At 41.3% G+C, this 20,516-nt stretch overlaps 1 protein-coding gene and 2 long non-coding RNA genes across 3 annotated transcripts in view; 2 read left to right on the top strand and 1 right to left on the bottom strand.

Annotated features, from left to right (window-relative positions):
- The window catches only part of RXFP1 (relaxin family peptide receptor 1), a 575,874-nt gene that overhangs the window by 138,502 nt on the left and 416,856 nt on the right, over positions 1 to 20,516 (top strand). The gene's annotated exons all lie outside the window — the stretch shown is intronic.
- LOC141172367 (uncharacterized) lies at positions 6,136 to 7,018 on the bottom strand. The gene is made up of 2 exons (XR_012252463.1): positions 6,492 to 7,018; positions 6,136 to 6,417 (listed from the first exon to the last, which is right to left on the bottom strand). It is a non-coding gene; the product is annotated as an uncharacterized lncRNA (long non-coding RNA).
- On the top strand, positions 7,604 to 8,390 carry LOC141172364 (uncharacterized). Its single transcript, XR_012252461.1, has 3 exons — positions 7,604 to 8,034; positions 8,109 to 8,166; positions 8,319 to 8,390. It is a non-coding gene; the product is annotated as an uncharacterized lncRNA (long non-coding RNA).

The following is a 20,516-nucleotide window of genomic DNA, read 5'->3' as shown; positions in this document are numbered from 1 at the left end:
CAGTGAGTCCAACGGCTGCCAAAATTTAGGAAAAACTCCAATACCAATTTAAAGACACATAGAGCCGGGCCAAAGTAACGACATGTTCCCATTAGAAAGGAGCGGGTCTACTATACAGTTATAGGGTATGTAGTGAGTCCAACGGCTGTCAAAATTTAGGAAAAACCCCAATACCAATTTAAAGACACATAGAGCTGGGCCACAGTAATGACATGTTCCCATTAGAAAGGAGCAGGTCTGCTATACAGCTATAGGGTATGCAGTGAGTTCAACGGCTGCCAAAATTTAGGAAAAACCCCAATAACAATTTATATAAATACTTTTAATCTCAAAAATGACAAAAGTATTCTCGGAGTGATACCTTTATTGGCTAACCAGAAAAAAAATATATACACTACCGTTCAAAAGTTTGGGGTCATTTAGAAATTTCATTATTTTTGAAAGAAAAGCACATTTTTTTTCAATGAAGCTAACATTAAATGAATCAGAAATACACTCTATACATTGTTAATGTGGTAAATGACTATTCTAGCTGCAAACATCTTGTTTTTATTGCAATATCTACATAGGTGTATAGAGGCCCATTTCCAACAACCCCCACTCCAGTGTTTTAATGGTACATTGTGTTTGCTAACTGTGTAAGAAGGCTAATGGATATTTAGAAAACCCTAGAAAACCCTTGCACAAGTATGTTAGCCCAGCTGAAAACGGTTTGGCCGATTGGAGAAGCGATAAAATTGACCTTCCTTTGAGCTAGTTGAGAATCTGGAGCATTACATTTGTTTGTTCTATCAAACTCTCAAAATGGCCAGAAAAAGAGAACTTTCTTGTGAAACTCGACAGTCTATTCTTGTTCTTCAAAATGAAGGCTATTCCATTCGAGAAGTTGCCAAGAAACTGAAGATTTCCTACAATGGTGTGTACTACTCCCTTCAGAGGAGAGCACAAACAGGCTCTAACCATAGTAGAAAGAAGAGTGGGAGGCCCCGCTGCACAACTGAGCAACAAGACAAGTACATTAGAGTCTCTAGTTTGAGAAATCGACGCCTCACAGATCCTCAACTGGCAGCTTCATTAAATAGTACACGCAAAAAGCCAGTGTCAACGTCTACAGTGAAGAGGCGACTCCGGGATGCTGGCCTTCAGAGCAAAGTGGCAAAGAAAAAGCCATATCTGAGACTGGCTAATAAAAGAAAAAGATTAATATGGGCAAAAGAACACAGACATTGGACAGAGGAAGATTGGAACAAAGTTTTATGGACAGGCGAATCAAAGTTTGAGGTGTTTCGATCACACACAAGAACATTTGTGAGACACAGAACAACTGAAAAGATGCTGGAAGAGTGCCTGACGCCACCTGTCAAGCATGGTGGAGGTAATGTGATGGTCTGGGGTTGCTTTGGTGCTGGTAAAGTGGGAGATTTGTACAAGGTAAATGGGATTTTGAATAAGGAAGGCTATCACTCCATTTTGCAACAGCATGCCATACCCTGTGGACAGCACTGGAATGGAGCCAATTTCATCCTACAACAGGACAATGACCCAAAGCACACCTCCAAATTCTGCATGAACTATTTAGGGAAGAAGCAGGCAGCTGGTATTCTATCTGTAATGGAGTGGCCAGTGCAGTCACCAGATCTCAACCCCATTGAGCTGTTGTGGGAGCAGCTTGACCGTATGGTACGCAAAAAGTGCCCATCAAGCCAATCCAACTTGTGGGAGGGGCTTCAGAAAGCATGGGGTGAAATTTCTCATGATTATCTCATGATTAACAGCTAGAATGCCAAAGGTCTGCAATGCTGTAATTGCTGCAAAGAGAGCATTCTTTGATGAAAACAAAGTTTGAAGGAGAAAATTATTCTTTTTAATAAAAATCATTATTTTTAACCTTGTCAATGTCTGGACTATATTTTCTAATCATTTTGCAACTGATTTGATAAATAAAAGTATGAGTTTTCATGGAAAACACAACATTGTCTGGGTGACCCCAAACTTTTGAACGGTAGTGTGTATACAGTATATGTAAGCTTTCAGAGCACAGAGGCTCTTTCCTCAGGCAATATCACAAATTAATTGATAAGACGAAAAGCACAACATTTAAGAGATGTTACAGCAAGACATTTGTTCATGAGGTGGAAGAGGTGATGCCTCCTAATGATAAGTCAAAGTGATCAAAGTTAGGGTTTTTAGTTGCAAATGGCAAGTCTGTGGGAATGTTTAATTATTTTGACACCATCTGGTGGAGGTGTGAATTGAATCCATGTAGTGAGTCATAAATCCAGATGTTAGATTGAGTCCTGTTGTCAAGGAATTGAACATCCTTATCATTTTAAATTCCCAAATTTTTCTCTCTCTGTCATCCTTGAAATGACCTTTTAGTACTAAAACTTTTAGATCTGTCATACAGTGTCCCGGGCTGGAGAAATGTTTTCCCACAGGCGTGTCCAGTTCATTCTTAATTGTGTATCTGTGTAAATTCATTCTCATTTGCAGTTTTTGCATAGTTTCTCCAATATAAACTCCTTCCGGGGGCACCTTGTACATTGTATCATGTACACCACATTGGAGGATGTACACGAAAAGACATCCATGATTTTGTAGTCCTGATTTGTGTTTGGTATGCGGATTGTATTTGATGGTAATATGTGGATACAAGTTTTGCATTTTTTGTTTTTACATGGGAATGTGCCCATCACTGATGGTGATGAGAGGACACTTCTGACAAGGAGATTCCTTAAGTTAGGGGGCTGTATGTAGGAGAGAAGTGGTAGTTCTGGGAATATTTCTTTCAGTTTGTGGTCTCTGTGGAATATGGGTTGGAGATCAGCACCAATTTTCCTTAGGATATTCATGTTGTAAGTGACCGCAAGAGGTACCCTGTTGTTGTCCTCCCCCTGTCTATAATCCAGGAGGCTGCTTCTTGGGATTCTTGTAGCTCTGTGGATCTGTTCATTTATAACCAGTGGATGGTATCCTTGTTGTAGGAATGTATTCCTCAGTGATACCAGCTGCAGTTTTCTGTCCTTGCTGTCTGAAAAGATTCAAATGTACCTCAGAGCTTGACTGTAGATGATGGATTTTTTTGAGTGTCTTGGATGAAAGCTGTTCCATCTAAGATATGCCGGACGTCTTGTGGGTTTATGGTAAATTGATGTTTGTATGGTGTTGTCTTTGATGTATATGGTCGTGTCCAGAAAATGTATTTGGTATTTTGAGAAGTTGAGGGTGAGCTTGATGGTTGGGTGGAACCTGTTGAAGTTATTGTGGAAGGTCAGCAGATCATCTTTTGAGACTGTCCAGATTATTAGCAGATCAGAAGTATGCAAGATGTTTAATAGAGGAAGATGACAAAAACTCCTCTAGTTTAGCCATAAATAGGTTAGCATATTGTGGGGACATTTTGCTTCCCATGGCGTTGCCCATACATTGTTGGTATAAATTGTTCCCAAAGGAAAAATAATTGTGATGGAGCACAAACCTGATGAATTGCAGAGTTGGTTCTGTGGCCAGATTGTTTTTTTATATGAAAAGTTTGCATGCTGCAATCCCATCCTTATGAGGAATGTTGGAGTAGAGAGACTCTACATCCATGGTGGCTAGTATTGTGTCCTCCGGAAGTGGGCCCAGGGCTGAAAATTTTCAGAGAATATCCGTGGTGTCCTGGATATAGCTCTGTGTGCATCTCACCAAGGGTTTCAGAATGTTCTCCACCCAGCCTGAGATATTTTCGGTTAATGTCCCAATACCAGAAATGATTGGCCTCCCAGGATTACCTTCTTTATGTATTTTAGGTAACATGTAGAAGGTACCTGTTTGGGGATTGTCTGGTATTAGTTCCAGTAGTGAGGATTAAGTAGAATCAAACCCATTGATGATATGTGTTAGTTCCTCTGTGTATGTTTTGGTGGGATCTTCCTGAAGAGGAGTATTTTATATCCGTCTGTGTGCTCCCTGGATGTAATCTGACATGTTCATTGTGAGCCCTCGCGGGCAGGGTCCTCGCTCCTCCTGTACCAGTCGCTGTCACATTGTGTTCAAGATTATTGTAATTGTTCTTGTATTATACCCCTTTTTCACATGTAAAGCGCCATGGAATAAATGGCGCTATAATAATAATAAATAATAATAATAATGTTCATAATGACTACAGCTCCTACTTTGTCTGCTGGTTTGATGATGATATTGTTGCTAGCTTTTAAATATTGTATTGCTTTTCTTTCCTTCATACTGATATTGTGTGACACTATGTGGTGTCTTTCCAAAATGTCAGATTTAACTTTTTTACGGAAACAGTCTATGTAGTGATCCAGAGTTTGGTTGTAAATAGCAATTTAAAGACACATAGAGCTAGGCCACAGTAACGACATGTTCCCATTAGAAAGGAATGGGTCTGCTATACAGTTATAGGGTATGCAGTGAGTCCAATGGCTGCCAAAATTTAGCAAAAACCCCAATACCAATTTAAAGGCACATAGAGCTGGGCATCAGTAACGACATGTTCCCATTAGAAAGAAGTGGGTCTCCCATACTGTTCTTACGTATGCAATGACTACAATGGCTGCCAGAAATTTGGAGGAATTCCAATGCCCCTTGAAAGAGATGTAGGGTTCGGAGGGCCTCCTGAAAACATTGTTCCCATTATTAGGAAGTGGGTCTCCCATACTGTTTTCCTATGCAGTGAATGCAATGGCTGCCAAAAATTTGGAGGAACTCCAATGCTCCGTGCAAGAGACATAGAGGTCGGGGGGCCTCCTGAAAACAATGTTCCCATTATTAGGAAGTGGGTCTCCCATACTGTTTTCCTATGCAGTGAATGCAACGGCTGCCAAAAATTTGGAGGAACTCCAATGCCCCTTGCAAGAGATGCAGATATGGTGATATGGTGGTGGAGGATGAGGAGAAGGAGGACAAGAGTAAATAGACAAAATCAGGAAGCGTATGCCCATGTCTGGGTGTGAAGACATACAGTACAGACCAAAAGTTTGGACACACCTTCTCATTTAAAGATTTTTCTGTATTTTCATGACTATGAAAATTGTACATTCACACTGAAGGCATCAAAACTATGAATTAACACATGTGGAATTATATACTTAAAAAAAAGTGTGAAACAACTGAAAATATGTCTTATATTCTATGTTCTTCAAAGTAGCCACCTTTTGCTTTGATGACTGCTTTGCACACTCTTGGCATTCTCTTGATGCACTTCAAGAGGTAGTCTTTAAAAAAGAGGCAGCGTCTTTAAAAAACAACCAGACTCTGGAAGATCTAACAGCTGTACTGGCAACTTCTGTCATGCTGGAGTTACGGGAAACGCTTTCCCGCCTTGTGTCTGCGGCCACCACACTGATTCTTCCTGCCTGTTGTGATGCTACGCCTCCCTCCCCCTGTGTGCTGCTGTCCTCGCTCTGTATGTTCTCCTGCCAGGTTGGGTCAGTTACTATATCATGCACCACCTCGTCTTCCTCTTCTGCTCCCAGGACATCCTCCTGACTTTCTGGCAATTGTGTCTCATCATCATCATCCACCTCTTGCGACAGTAATTGCACTTTCCCACTGTTGCCTTCATGTGACTGTGGCTGCTCCAATATTTGGGCATTGCTACATGTATTCTCCTCTTGACATGCTTGAAACAATGGTACTCCATACAAGAAGAGAAGTATGTGCGCAGCACGTGACATGTACTTGATACTAAATTTGTTGATAATACATGATGTAATTACACAGGAAACCAGGCTAGAATATAACAATCTGTCCTATCATAAAATGGCCAATCACCCATCCACTAATCCATTAGTGTATAGGTAAATACATAGTGATAGAGATAGATGTTCATACACTAAATGGGTTCAGACCCATATCACCAGACACAGGGAAGAGAAGGAGCAGGTTAATGCACAACACGTTTATAGGGGATTGGATGTAACCCCTTAGTAAAGCATCTGGCTTGGTAATCCTATATATGTATACATATCACATTGTCAAAATAACTCACTAGTGTGTGCACAACCATGTAACCCTGAATATGTCTGTGCTGAAACCAGCATGCCCTATATAGGGAAGGAGAAGAGGAAGGAAAAAGCTACCAGATAATGTCTCTGGTTGTGCAATATAGTGATAACCTCAGCACACCAATTGATATAAAAGGTACTTTTATTAGCAGTCCACAGTAAAGACGTTTCGGTCAACACGACCTTCATCAGTGTACTGCATATAAACAGAAATATACAGAAATAGAGACATTATAGTGATTGTAAAATTACAATATATATTATGAGACATATATAAAGAGACAAGAGGTCTATGTGTCTATGTAACCTTTATCCAGCAAATAAAATAAGAAGAACGGAGCAACCTACCAAATTACTGGGATGGGAGCAGGAAAGAGGAAGGAGATGGGACCCAATACTGGGGATCCTATGGAGAGAGTGCATACCATGAAGATATGTGGAACTGGAATAGGGTGAGGGCTATAAGAGAGGAAAACATACCGTGTAGGTGAAGAGCCTGAAGTAAAGTGCTGCCTGGATCGCGGTATCCACCGCTGGATATTAGCAGGGTGTGTGTATAGAGGGACTGGCTATAAGTATGGGTGTAGGGGAGGAGGATTTGGCAGTCAGCCAATGAGAGCAGTGAAAGTGCCGGTGAATAGCGCTAGATGCGGTGACGTCACAGGAAGTGACGCGAGGCGGGGAGGTGCCGGCTTCTGATTGGTCCGGTGCCGCGCATGCGCACATGCGTGCGTGTCAGCCGGCGTGCAGGTGCGTTCCAGGGACCAGGAAGTGGTTTCTGTATTTGGAGTATGTGATATACTGCCGGAAAAAAGAAGCAGGAAGCGTTTCACCATCGGGAGGGAGGGTTGGAGAGGTATGGAAGGACGAGGGTGGGTATGGATCCATAATCTGTAACATGAAATAAATTGTCAGTTGAAGTTACATGGCACAACACAGTCAAAAGCACATCACAATATTGTTATGATATCCTGTAATAGGTAGGTATGCATCAATCATGGATCTCATGATAAACAACAAATAAGGATTAAATGTTAATCCATTAAAGAGTGAGAGGGATATCCATACATAAACTAAGGTCCCTGCTTGAGCAATATGTGACCAGGTGAATTTAAACAGAGAGAGGCATTTTGGATTCATCAACTGCAGTCCCTTTATCCCAAAGGGCTCAATAAGGATTATGATCTTCACTCATTTATTTAAATTCACCTGATCCGGTATTACTCCAGTAGGGACCCCAGCCTATATGAGTATATCCCTCCTACTCCACAATGGGTCAATATCTAATCTTTATTTTGCTTTTTTATCAGTAGGATCATGATTGACGTACATTCACCTATTATATGGTATCTTGACCACACTACGATTATGATCTTCACTTATTTTATTTAAATTCACCTGGTCACATATTGCTCAAGCAGGGACCTTAGTTTATGTATGGATATCCCTCTCACTCTTTAATGGATTAACATTTAATCCTTATTTGTTGTTTATCATGAGATCCATGATTGATGCATACCTACCTATTACAGGATATCATAACAATATTGTGATGTGCTTTTGACTGTGTTGTGCCATGTAACTTCAACTGACAATTTATTTCATGTTACAGATTATGGATCCATACCCACCCTCGTCCTTCCATACCTCTCCAACCCTCCCTCCCGATGGTGAAACGCTTCCTGCTTCTTTTTTCCGGCAGTATATCACATACTCCAAATACAGAAACCACTTCCTGGTCCCTGGAACGCACCTGCACGCCGGCTGACACGCACGCATGTGCGCATGCGCGGCACCGGACCAATCAGAAGCCGGCACCTCCCCGCCTCGCGTCACTTCCTGTGACGTCACCGCATCTAGCGCTATTCACCGGCACTTTCACTGCTCTCATTGGCTGACTGCCAAATCCTCCTCCCCTACACCCATACTTATAGCCAGTCCCTCTATACACACACCCTGCTAATATCCAGCGGTGGATACCGCGATCCAGGCAGCACTTTACTTCAGGCTCTTCACCTACACGGTATGTTTTCCTCTCTTATAGCCCTCACCCTATTCCAGTTCCACATATCTTCATGGTATGCACTCTCTCCATAGGATCCCCAGTATTGGGTCCCATCTCCTTCCTCTTTCCTGCTCCCATCCCAGTAATTTGGTAGGTTGCTCCGTTCTTCTTATTTTATTTGCTGGATAAAGGTTACATAGACACATAGACCTCTTGTCTCTTTATATATGTCTCATAATATATATTGTAATTTTACAATCACTATAATGTCTCTATTTCTGTATATTTCTGTTTATATGCAGTACACTGATGAAGGTCGTGTTGACCGAAACGTCTTTACTGTGGACTGCTAATAAAAGTACCTTTTATATCAATTGGTGTGCTGAGGTTATCACTATATCTCAAGGCTTTGGACCCTACTCAAGCACCCAGGTCCAGTAGTGCTGCGTTTTTTCTTATCATTATTTATTCTGGTTGTGCAATGACATACCTGTAGTGATCACTCACTGCGCAGCGTACACCCCGACGCGCATTTCGGACCGCCATCCTTCGTCAGGGATTATCTTCTAATCAATAGTGGTGTTGAGCAGTCCCCTAGTAATTGGGACAGGAAGGTCGAGCGACAAGATGTGGGTGTTTGTGGTGGCACAATTTCACGTTGCCCACGGCCTTGGCCTCGGCCTCTGCATGCACCATCACCATCACGTCCACTTCCCCGTCCCTTGCCACACACCTTGCCCATTTTAAATGGAGGACAATATTTTCCACGTTCAATAGAAATGGCTGATTTTGGAACGCAGTTATATGTGATACGTCTGACAGAGAACCACGGTTTTAAATAGCAGGCCTGTAGTTTACTAATACTATTCTTCACAGAGACCTTGTGTGAATAGCTTCACCGACACACTGCAACAAAATGGAAATGGAGGCCAATATTTTCCATGTTCAGTTCAAATTTCTGGATTTTTATCGCTATAATATGGAAAAGATCTGGCTGTATTCAGCAGTGCTAATAAGCAAATGGGGCATAAAAATGGTGTACTCTGGATTGCTTTTGAAACAATTAACCATGACTAAGATAAAAAAAAATTAGCCCTGGCTTCTGATACCTGGGGCTATGTCTATAAATATTTGTCACAGCAGGATCAGTCAGAAGTTGAACATGCAATGGACCCTCTTGTGCTGTATCATGCACTGTAGTCTGTCACATACCCTGCCTGCCTTGGTTTTTAAGCAAATAACCAGGATTAAGATAACAAAAAAATTGCCCTGGCCCCTGATACCTGGGGCTATGTCTACAAATATTTGTCACAGCAGGATCAGTCAATCAGTCAGAAGTTGAACATGCAATGGACCCTCTTGTGCTATATCATGCACTGCAGTCTATCACATACCCTGCCTGCCTGCCTAACTCCTGCTATCACCTTCACCACTGAAAATATGCAGCTGGATTAGTCCTCAGAAGGACCGTTAGATCAGATGAATATATATATATATATGTTGCGGAATACCTATACTAACTATAAACAAGCAAATCTCTCCCTGACTCAGCAGCAGCTCTCCCTACTCTGCCTGTTTCCAGGGTAGATTGTGACGAGCATAGCGGCGCCAGGTCTTATATAGACCTGATGACGCTGTGCGGCCACCAATCACAAAAATGCCCACAACCAACATGGCTACCGCATTATGCGTGGCAAGCAATCCCTGCATGTTCATTGGCTCTCTAAAGAGCGCCAAACATGCAGGGCGGAGACCCGAGCTCCCGCTCGAGCAACCCGGAAATACTCGCCGAGCTTGTCGAGCACAGTGATGCTCAGGCGAGTACCGAGTAGTGGCAAGCACGTTCTCTCATCACTAGTCACCACGCAGTATGGATGCAAAGTGGAATAAATGCTTTATAGAAAATGCAGAACTCAAGAAGTGTCCAAACAAATGCAAGGCAAAGGATAAAATAAGTACTAATGCAAGAAGATACCCTTTTCAGTAAAAAAAAAAAATCTGCGAATGACACAGTGACATAGGAGGGATATGAAAAATGTAGGTGTGCTTATACTGGAGATGTACAAGGAGCAAAAATCTCACCACTCGCAGTGATGAAAAATGTCTGTACCCTCCAATTTGCCAGTGCATGTCCTCATGAAGAATGACACATGCCAGAAAAATAGTTTCATGCAGCACTCAGGCTTGCACTCAAATAGGAGTGAGCTGAAGTGAGTTTGTGACTGTTGGTGCTCCTTTTTTTTTATGTAACCCTATTATTTTTTTTACACTAGTGGTATGCTATACTAAATCAAAGATAACCTAATAATTATTTCAGATCTGATGATCAAATGGGAATGCAGAGCAGACACATTGCATCTGATTATTAGAAATGCTTTGTTTTACTTGAAATATTTTAGAACATATTGTAAAATTTCAATGTGATTAAATGATTCTTTACTATTTTTATATGGAATCAATACCATTAAGAATCTGGCTGTCCAGAAAGTTTTTTGTTCATCTGATGATATTCTAATTTAGTGAGATGCACCTGTATCTATTATCTATCTAATATCTATCATCTATCTATATCTTTTTATAAGATTGCTTTATTAGTTTTGTAAACTACCTTTAAGTTACATGGAGTGTCATAGTATGTAAAAGATGATGTTAAAAACACATCATATATGGATGTCATATGGGTGCTAGGCGAGAAAAAAATGACACACTCGCATGACATACGGAGTGACATACGCAGAACATACACATGACACTCGTCCAACTTTTCGGGATGAACGTCGGAACGATTTTTATACGCAGATAAGAACGAGGCCTTACACACAGAATACATTTAACCTGTTAAAGAATTAAGGCAAAATTACTGTGGGGGGGTGTTTAACCCCATCTTCTCCTCCAAAATAATTACAAAAGCTGTTCAACACCTATTTAGCCCAAAATGGTTGCATTTAAAATAGAATTTATCTAGCAAAAAATATCTCATATGAGATGAGAAATGAAAAAAAATGAGTCTTAGAGGTCAAAGCTGCCTTAAGAAATTGAGTGTACAACCATTATTCAATATGTGTACAGTACGTCATTGGAAATGCTAGATGCACTACATGAGCTCAACTTTACAATTCTGAAATGCTTATTTATAGAACAATTTATAATAAAACTGCAAATGCATTTTCCTGAATCTCCCATTCTGCTTTTCTCTTGATTATCGTTACAATTACATTGAAATGCTTTCATATTTTATGCTAATTGAGAATAATGGTCCCAAGGCTCAGAGTGAGCTGCACATCTGAGAATACAGATAAGTAGAAGGTGAGCCCTTACGTGTATACATTATCTGTTCATACAGTAGGAATTTAAAGTATGTTAGAAAAGTAGTTAAGCAACCAGCAAAACAACAAAGTAAGCTGGCCAATAACGAGCTACATTGATCGCTATGTTGTTGTTTTTTTAGACTATTTGATCTTTTATATAGTTTTACCAATAAAAGATTTTTTGAGGTGAATTTGTTTTCTAAATTTTCATCAAAAGTATGTAAATGCATATGACTCGCCCCCTGGGGCGCGGGGTACCCGGAACCGGGCCTTCTGGTGTACGGTGCTGATGGGGGTAGTAGTGGCAACCCGATCCCGTGGCTCAGGGTGGTCAGACCGAATTGTGGCAGTCTATTTATCAGTGTTTTGAAAGTCCGACTACGCGACCCGTGGATTGCGGTCAGGGATAACCGCCGCTGCAAGGCAGACCGCTGAGGCCGGTGTTGGTGTGCAGCACAGGGGTAGGATAACTCCCCACGGGAAGAGTATAGCCTCAGGGCAGTGTAGGTGAATGCTGGGGGTGATAGTGCAGGCGCAGCAGAAATCACACAGAGTCCAATGGTGCAGTCCAGGGTTTTTACTCACAGTTGTTTTCCAAATCACTTCTGTCAGCAATGACTGCCCAAGCCGTGCTGCGTCCACCAGGTGAGGGGCTCGGTCAACCTCCAGGCAATTCAGGAGTATGGCACAGGACCCCCTTCTGTCCTTTCTCTGGAGTCTCGTGCCCCACCAGTGACCAAACTTCTGTCCAGCTACCGCGGACCGTGTCAGGTAAGCGTTGGCCTCCGCTTCCCGCTATCCTATATGGCGCCTTCCTAGCAGGTTTGGCGGGGGGTCGCACCAATAAATGATCACGACCTCCGGTTCTTGGCTGAGGGATAATTTACCTCCACCAACTTGGGAATCCGGTACCCTTCCACAGCCTGACCCTTCACCCGATATAACGCGGGTTTGCAACGGTTGCTGTCCACTCTGCTCTCTTAGGGTCCCTTCTGCCTTCTTGTTCCTGGAGCCTTTCTACTCCTCTGTCTCTTCTCCTTCCTTCTCCTTCTCCTCTTCTCCTCTCTGGCCCCGGCCTTCTCTCTAGGCCTGCCTCGTGGAGCTGAGCTCAGCCTGAGCCGCTGCTCCCTGTCAGCTCTCACTGACTGTACTTCTTCACTACTCTACTCACTAACTTAAGATGGCTCCCACCTTTTATCTGCTTCTCTGTCCCTGAGCTCAGGTGACCTGCACCCAATGAGCTCCTTCCTATGCTCCAGAAACCGTCCCCTTCTGCTCCTACATCACTGGGTTCTCTCCCCCCTCCCCACTCCAGCCAGGGACATGGTCAGTTGTGCCTGCATAAATGGGAGCACCGTCGAGCTGTCCCCCGGAAAAGGGGTGAGTGTGTGTATGCAGCTAACTGAGCCCTGGTCCACACTCCATCCTTACTTGGGAGTGGAATATCACACCTCTGGTTGAGGTGCAATACCCCTGTAGCAACCGAACCCTCGGGGCGCTACACATGTAAGGGGTTTAAACCTTACATTTCCCTTCAACTAAAATAATGTGCATGTTCCTTTAAAAGGTTTAGCATTTAATGTGTAGTGTCTTTTTATGTACCCCAATTCTTTGTGGAAATTTGTTAGCTCTTGAATAAAAAGTGGTGGTGGACCAGTGTAATGTTTATGGCACTGATCGGACCCAAACCTGAAGCAAAAAAATTGATTGGTGAGAGCAAATTTTATATTACTAATTGTGGCACTGTTGGTCACATTGACTGAATTTTATAATAATATTTTTTTTTAAAAATCATCAGTTTAGTGGGAATGAGTGGAAGGGAGCCCATAAAAATATGTATGCTGGTGGTATGTTTGCGTGCCAACTTGACTTTTTATTTTTTCTGGACAGCTTATCAAAAAATCACAGACAGACAATATTTTTTACGGACATATTGGAAAACATTAACCACTTCGCACCAGAGCCTGTTTTTGCCTTCGTGACCGGGCCAATTTTTTCAATTCTGACCACTGTCACTTTATGAAGCAATTACTCTGGAAGGCTTCAATGGATTCCCCTGATTCTGAGAATGTTTTTTCATGACATATTGTACTTCATGATAGTGGTAAAATTTCTTTGATATCACTTGCATTTATTTGTGAAAAAATCAGAAATTTGGCGAAAATTTTGAAAATTTAGCAATTTTCAAATTTTGAATTTTCATGCCCTTAAATCAGAGAGATATGTCACACAAAATAGTTAATAAATAACATTTCCCACATGTCTACTTTACATCAGCACAATTTTGGAACCAAAATTTTTTTTTGTTAGGGAGCTATAAGGGTTAAAAGTTGACCAGCGATTTCTCATTTTTCCAACAAAATTTACAAAAACATTTTTTTAGGGACCACATCATATTTGAAGTCACTTTGAGGGATCTTTATGACAGAAAATACCCAAAAGTGACACCGTTCTAAAAACTGCACCCCTAAAGGTGCTCAAAACCACATTCAAGAACTTCATTAACCCTTCAGGTGCTTCACAAGAATTTTAGGAATGTGGAAGAAAAAAATTAACATTTAACTTTTTTCACAAAAATGTTACTTTAGACCCAATTTTTTTTATTTTCACAGGGGTAACAGGAAAAAATGGACCCCAAAATTTTTTGTGCAATTTCTCTTGAGAGCACTGATACCCCATATGTGAGGGAAAACCACTGTTTGGGTGCATGGCAGGGTTCGGAAGGGAAGGAGCGCCATTAGACTTTTTGAATGTAAAATTTGTCTGAATAATTAGCAGACACCATGTTGCGTTTGGAGAGCTCCTGATGTGCCTAAACAGTGGAAACTCCCCACAAGTGACACCATTTTGGAAACTAGACCCCTTAGGGAACTTATCTAGATGTATAGTGAGCACCTTGAACCCCAAGTTGCTTCACAGAAGTTTATAATATTGAGCTGTAAAAATAAAATTTTCACATTTTTCCCACAAAAACGTTTTTCATCCCTTAATTTTGCATTATCATAAGGGTAATAGGATAAATTGCACCCTGAAATTTGTTGTGCAATTTCTCCTGAACATGCCGATACCCCATATGTGGGGGAAAACCACTGTTTGGGCGCACGGCAGGGTTTGGAAGGGAAGGAGCGCCATTTGAGTTTTTGAATGTAAAATTTGTCTGAATAATTAGCAGACGCCATGTTGCGTTTGGAGAGCCCCTGATGTTCCTAAACAGTGGAAACCCCCCACAAGTGACACCATTTTGGAAACTAGACCCCTTAGGGAACTTATCTAGATGTGTGATGAGCACCTTGAACCCCAAGGTGCTTCACAGAAGTTTATAATAATCAGCTGTAAAAATAAAATTTTAACATTTTTCCCGCAAAAACGTTTTTCATCCCTTAATTTTGCATTATCATAAGGGTAATAGGATAAATTGCACCATGAAATTTGTTGTGCAATTTCTCCTGAACACGCCGATACCCCATATGTGGAGGCAAACCACTGTTTGGGCGCACGGCAGGGCTCGGAAGGGAAGGAGCGCCATTTGACTTTTTGAATGTAAAATTTGTTTGAATAATTAGCGGACGCCATGTTGCATTTGGGGAGCCCCTGATGTGCCTAAACAGTGGAAACCCCCCACAAGTGACACCATTTTGGAAACTAGACCCCTTAGGGAACTTATCTAGATGTGTGGTGAGCACCTTGCACCCCCAGCTGCTTCACAGAAGTTTATAATATTGAGCCATAAAAATAAAATTTTCACATTGTTCCCACAAAAAATGTTTTTCATTCCCTAATTTTGTATTATCATAAGGGTAACAGGATAAATTGCACCATTAAATTTGTTGTTCGATTTCTCCTGAACACGCCGATACCCCATATGTGGGGGAAAACCACTGCTTTGGTGTACGGCAGGGTTCGGAAGAGAAAGGAGCGCTATGTTGGCTGGGATAGGCAGCAGACACCATGTCACATTTGAAGAGTTGCTGACATGCCGAAACAGCAGAAACCCCCACAAGTGACCCCATTTTGTAAACTACACCTCTCAAGGAATTCATCTAGGGAAGTAGTGAGTATTTTTTAATTTTTAAATTTATACCATTGGGCAGTGAAAAAAGCATAATTATATTTTTACCACAAAAAAATGTTTTACCCTCAGATTTTACATTTTCACACAGGGCAATGGGTAAAAATGGTGCCGAAATGTGTCACGCAATTTCTTCTAAAAGTGGCAATATCCCATATGTGGCTCAGCCATACGGCGAGATCTGGGGGGGACGGAGTGCTATTTGACAATTGGAGAACAAATTATTGTAGAATAGGCATTTGGATTTGGGAGTACAAAATTTTCTGAATTTCTTTTGGGGGGTAAGGGCCATTTCGCTTTTCCAGAGCCTTTCTGCTACCAGTAACTTGGAAGTCCCTTATATTTTTAACAGATGACGGACCTGAGTGGGGACTAGCTTTTTTTGAGGACTGAGTTGAAGCTTTTATTGGGAACATTTTATGTAACATTTATCCGACGCTCTAGGCTGAGCACTTACATCGGGGTTTCCATCTAAATTTCCAAGTGATGTAATTCAGATGAAACCCCTGCGGGATCCATTCACTGTAATGAGGCAGCAGAGTTACTCTGGACTCCGTCTGGCCTCTGTTTAGCGGTGTCCTTTTTTTCAGAAGTGCACAAAACTGTAGCCAACCGCACTTTTATGCACACCTAAAACAAATGACACCGTGGGATCACAGGCCAGACGGCATCCACAGTGGCCTATATCTGCCTCATTACAGGGAATCTTCCGTCATGGGTTCCAGCTGAATCACGTATTTCAGAGATTTACACGGAAACTCTGGCGTAAGTGCTCAGCGCAGAGCGCAGGATAAATGTGTGCCGAGCCATACTGCGATCTTTGGGAGACATAATAAACAAATCAGTAGCAGGTGAAGAATTGGTTTTATTTATTTTTTTACACCGTTCCTTGTGTGATATAACTGATTAGATTACTTTATTCTTCGGGTCGGTGCGCTTATAGAGATACCAGATTTATAACGGGTTTTTATGACTGACAGCTGTCACACACTAAGAGACCCTTTTTTTTTGCAAAATCTAGTTTTTGCATCGCCATATTTTGAGAGCTATAATTTTTCCATATTTCGGCCGACAGAGTCATGTCACAGCTTGTTTTTTGCGGGACGAGTTGACATTTTTATTGGTACCATTTTTTGGTACGTGACATTTTTTGATCGCTTTCTATTCCATTTTTTGGGAGGTAAAATTAACAAAAACCAACAATTCAGGAATTGTTTTTTGAGGGTTTTTTTTATGCCGTTCTGCGTGTGGTAAAAGTGATCAGGCAGCGTTATTCTCCGGGTCAGTATGTTTACAGCGATACTACACGTACTGTATATTTTTTTATGTTTTGGCACTTTTACACAATAAAACAATTTTATAGAAAAAATATTTTTTTTGCATTGCTTTATTCTGAGCACTATAACTTTTTTATTTTTCGGCTGATGGAGCTGTATGGCGGCTTGTTTTTTGCGGAAGAAGATGACGTTTTCAGCGGTACCATTTTTATTTCCATTTTGCTTTTTGATCGCATTTTTTTCCACTTTTTGTTTGGCGATATGAGGAAAAAGCATAGTTTTTTGCTCTGTTTTTTATTTATTTTTATTACGGTGTGCATAGAAGGAGTTAATTATTGTGACAGTTTTATAGCTCGGGTTGTTTCGGACGTGGCAATACCAAATATGTGTACTTTTTTTTATTTTTGCATAAATATATGGATTTATCGGTTTAATATTTTATTTATTTATTTTTATTTATTTTGTATTTTTTTTTTAACAGTTTCAAAACATTTTTTTTACTTTTTTTTACATTTTTACTTAGTCCCTGTATGGGACATTAATTTTTATTTTTCTGATCCCTGATCTCATGTAATGTAATAGACATGTATTACATTATATGAGATCTTCACTGACTGTTTCACAGTCTCCTGCCTGGCATCAGCTTGCAGGCTGAAGCCAGCAGGAAGGACACCATATATGGCAGAGCTGGAGGCGGTCATGTGACCTCCAGCTGCCATAGCAACGCCAGGTCCTGAAAGGAATCAAGGGGTCGTCGGAGAGGTAAGTGGACGACCCCCTCTCCTCCTGCTGTCTTCTATATGCCGCGATCACTATAGATCGCGGCATATAGAAGACAGCAAAGGGTTAACATCACTGGGACCTGATCTAATCAGGTCCCGATGATGTTCCCTGTCAGAGCTAACGCTCTGCACTGCTCCCACAGCGCTTGCAGGACCCTGGGGGTCCTGAGCGCTGCGAGACCACCCACCGTTTTTAAACGTCGGCGCTGCACAGAGCCCAGCAAGCGCCGACGTTTATCTACAGTGGGCGGTCGGGAAGCGGTTAATAAATCATTATGACCATCAGTGATACTTGATGATAATAATTACAGTCAAAATAATTTGCATAAGTTTCTTCAGCTTCAAAAAAATCATGGACATCTGTCATGCATCTGAGTTTGAACCCTCAAACCTGTGCTTTGTGGTCAGCTTCTCTATCCACTGAGCCACTGCAGTTACACCTTTTACTCTGAGTGTTTATTGTCTGTTATCCTTGCTTTACTCTTTTTATGTTAACAGGTATTTTCATTTATTCATTTGTCTGCCCTATCACCTTTCGGGTGCCGCTTTATATACTTTCTTTTGCTGGTATTTCCTGCTGGTGATATTCTTATTTGGATGTCCAGCAATACTGCCGATGTTTATGAGTCAGTGAAAGACCAGTTATGGTTTATCTCTCTGCTGATTATGCTTTTCATCCTGCACCTGTCTTCTGTTTCTTGTTTAGGAAATAGGCGGCATACTTTCTACCAGTAAGCACCTTATCTTTTCATTTTGTATTTTGTGGTTTGTTTTAACTCACTCTTGGATCTCCTTCTATCTCAGCACTCCTTCCATTCAGTAGGTAAATTGCACTCTGCTCTGCCCTCCAGTTCCTTAGGAGGAATGTGAAGCACTGAACAGCCTTTCAGGCAGCATAGACCTGTCATAAGAGCCATTGTTTAGTCTGTTTTAGGGCTATTCCAGCCCATGTAGGATCCACTAGGGACTGCGGGGTCAGAATCTCTAGTCTGTACAGGAACCGTCTGGATCAGTTGCAGGTTTTTTAGTGTTTTACCTTTTTTCCTGTGTGAGTTGTTACACAATTATGACAACACCTTAAATTTTTTTTACGGACAGGGCAGAAAAGTGCCCTAATTTTACGTACAGTCCCGGAATTTCTGGCAACCCTGGTCATGCATTGCCTAAGGAGCCTATGCGTAACATTTAAGCAAAGTAGGTCTTAGCACAGTTGCGAAGGAGAGCGTGATGGTAGGCAATATACAGAAATTGCACAATCCTGTAAAAACCTAAGTGAAGCTGTGTATTTGGGGTCTTTCAGAAGCTGACTTGAGATTGCTGGTTAAAGCCAAGAGCAGAGACCTTGACGTTCAGAGTGATGTTGCCAAAGTGAGTCCCTGAGTGGAGCCAGTGAACTAACAGAGAGAGAGAGACTAATACTGTTTGGAGTTATTTTTCATTCATTGAGGGCCGCTTATGCTCTAGCTTAAATGTAGATAGTGACCATTGAACAGAGAGCTAGTCGCTGTCTGATAACCAAATGAGAAAAGTGGACATTCCAGTCTCATAGTGGGAGAAGACTGGTGGTGAAATTTAAAGGGAATGACTAAACGCTAAAGAGCTCTTTTTGGAAAGGCCAACTGTAAAGGAGCATCTCTCTTCATTCAGAAACTTAAAAGGAATCCATCACAAGGTTTTTACCATCTAATTTGAGAGCAGCATAATGCAGAGTTCGAGACCCTGATTCAAGCAGTGTGTCAATAACTGGGCTGTTTGCTCTAGAATGATGGACAAAACTTTGCGGCTGAGATGGATTATGGTTTTCACAAAGTTTGCTACTTAAGTTTTTATAGTGCCAATTTGCATTAACTCTAAATTGTTATGAAAAGTGATCAGATGAATTAAAATTGCACAGTAAATCCTTGTCATGTGCAACTTAATCACAAAAAACAATTTCCGCAGAGTTTCAGGCCTGCCACAAAATGACCTGCTTAGATCATTTCAGTGACCTTATTAGCTCATGAGAAAGTGTTAACTAGGACATGCCAGCTCATATAACTTTGTCATGCTATTTCAATTGTAAGAGCATACTCGTTGTTTTTAACAGGGAGCTGGTGCTTAAATCAATGTCTTCTTTTGTTAACCATGGTTATTTCCAAAGAAAAATGTGCAGTCATCATTGCTTTGCATCAAAAAGGCTTTACAGGCAACAGCATTGCTGCTTGTAAGATTGCCCCTGCCAGTTCTCAGATCGAAAGAGCTTCAAAGAGAGATATTCATTTTGTGTGAAGAAGGGTTCAGGGTGCCAAAGAAAGTCCAGCAAGTACCTGGACTGTCTCTTAAAAAAAGCACTTCTGTGAATAAAATCAATTTTTCATTAAATGTGTGTTTATGTGTATGGTATGTATTGTGAGTGTATTACCATACTCAGCTACCACCAATCTCTCTGGGATCCAGTGCAGTTATGCTCTGCTTCTCATTGATGTCGCTGGTGTGCAGACCAGGTCACACTGTGTCCAGGTCACACTGTCCTCTGCATGACCCGGAAGTGGCTTTTACAATGTACGTCTATGGAGCCTCAGAACGATAGGCATAGGCTTTCTTTGTAAAAGAAACTTCCAGCTAACCAATATAGCATAGTGTGAACCTGATAGTCTGAAGTGTGGTGATATCAATGAGAAGAGGAGCAGAATGGCCCTGAATCCAAGAACGAGCAATCGTAGGTATGTTAACACACTACACTACATGCACATACTGTATACGCAGAATTAATGAAAAAATATATACATGGGAGTGCTTTTTTAAAGAGGAGTCAGCTACAGTACATTTGCACTCATAGTGAGGTGAAGGCTTTTGGAGGCTAACTTGGTGTAAAGATACAACTTAAAATCTTAATTAGCCAGAAGATTAGATTTGTTAATCCAAGAGAAATACCTTATTGTATTTTATTAGAGATTGCTGGCTGTGTTTTATTAATGTTCTGCTTGCTCATCAGTTTATGTACACTAATTTAACTTGTAAAGTGTCCAGCATTCAAATAATCTCATTAGTATCTCAGGAGCCTCTAACCATTGTTCAAAAATCG

This window comes from Phyllobates terribilis, unplaced genomic scaffold (genome assembly GCF_046119375.1).
Source record: "Phyllobates terribilis strain yellow unplaced genomic scaffold, ASM4611937v1 Scaffold_1__5_contigs__length_1240528914, whole genome shotgun sequence".
In the NCBI taxonomy this organism is placed as follows: Eukaryota; Metazoa; Chordata; class Amphibia; order Anura; family Dendrobatidae; genus Phyllobates; species Phyllobates terribilis.
The sequence above is the reverse complement of the archived record's forward strand: the minus strand, read 5'-3'. Positions and strand labels throughout refer to the sequence as shown.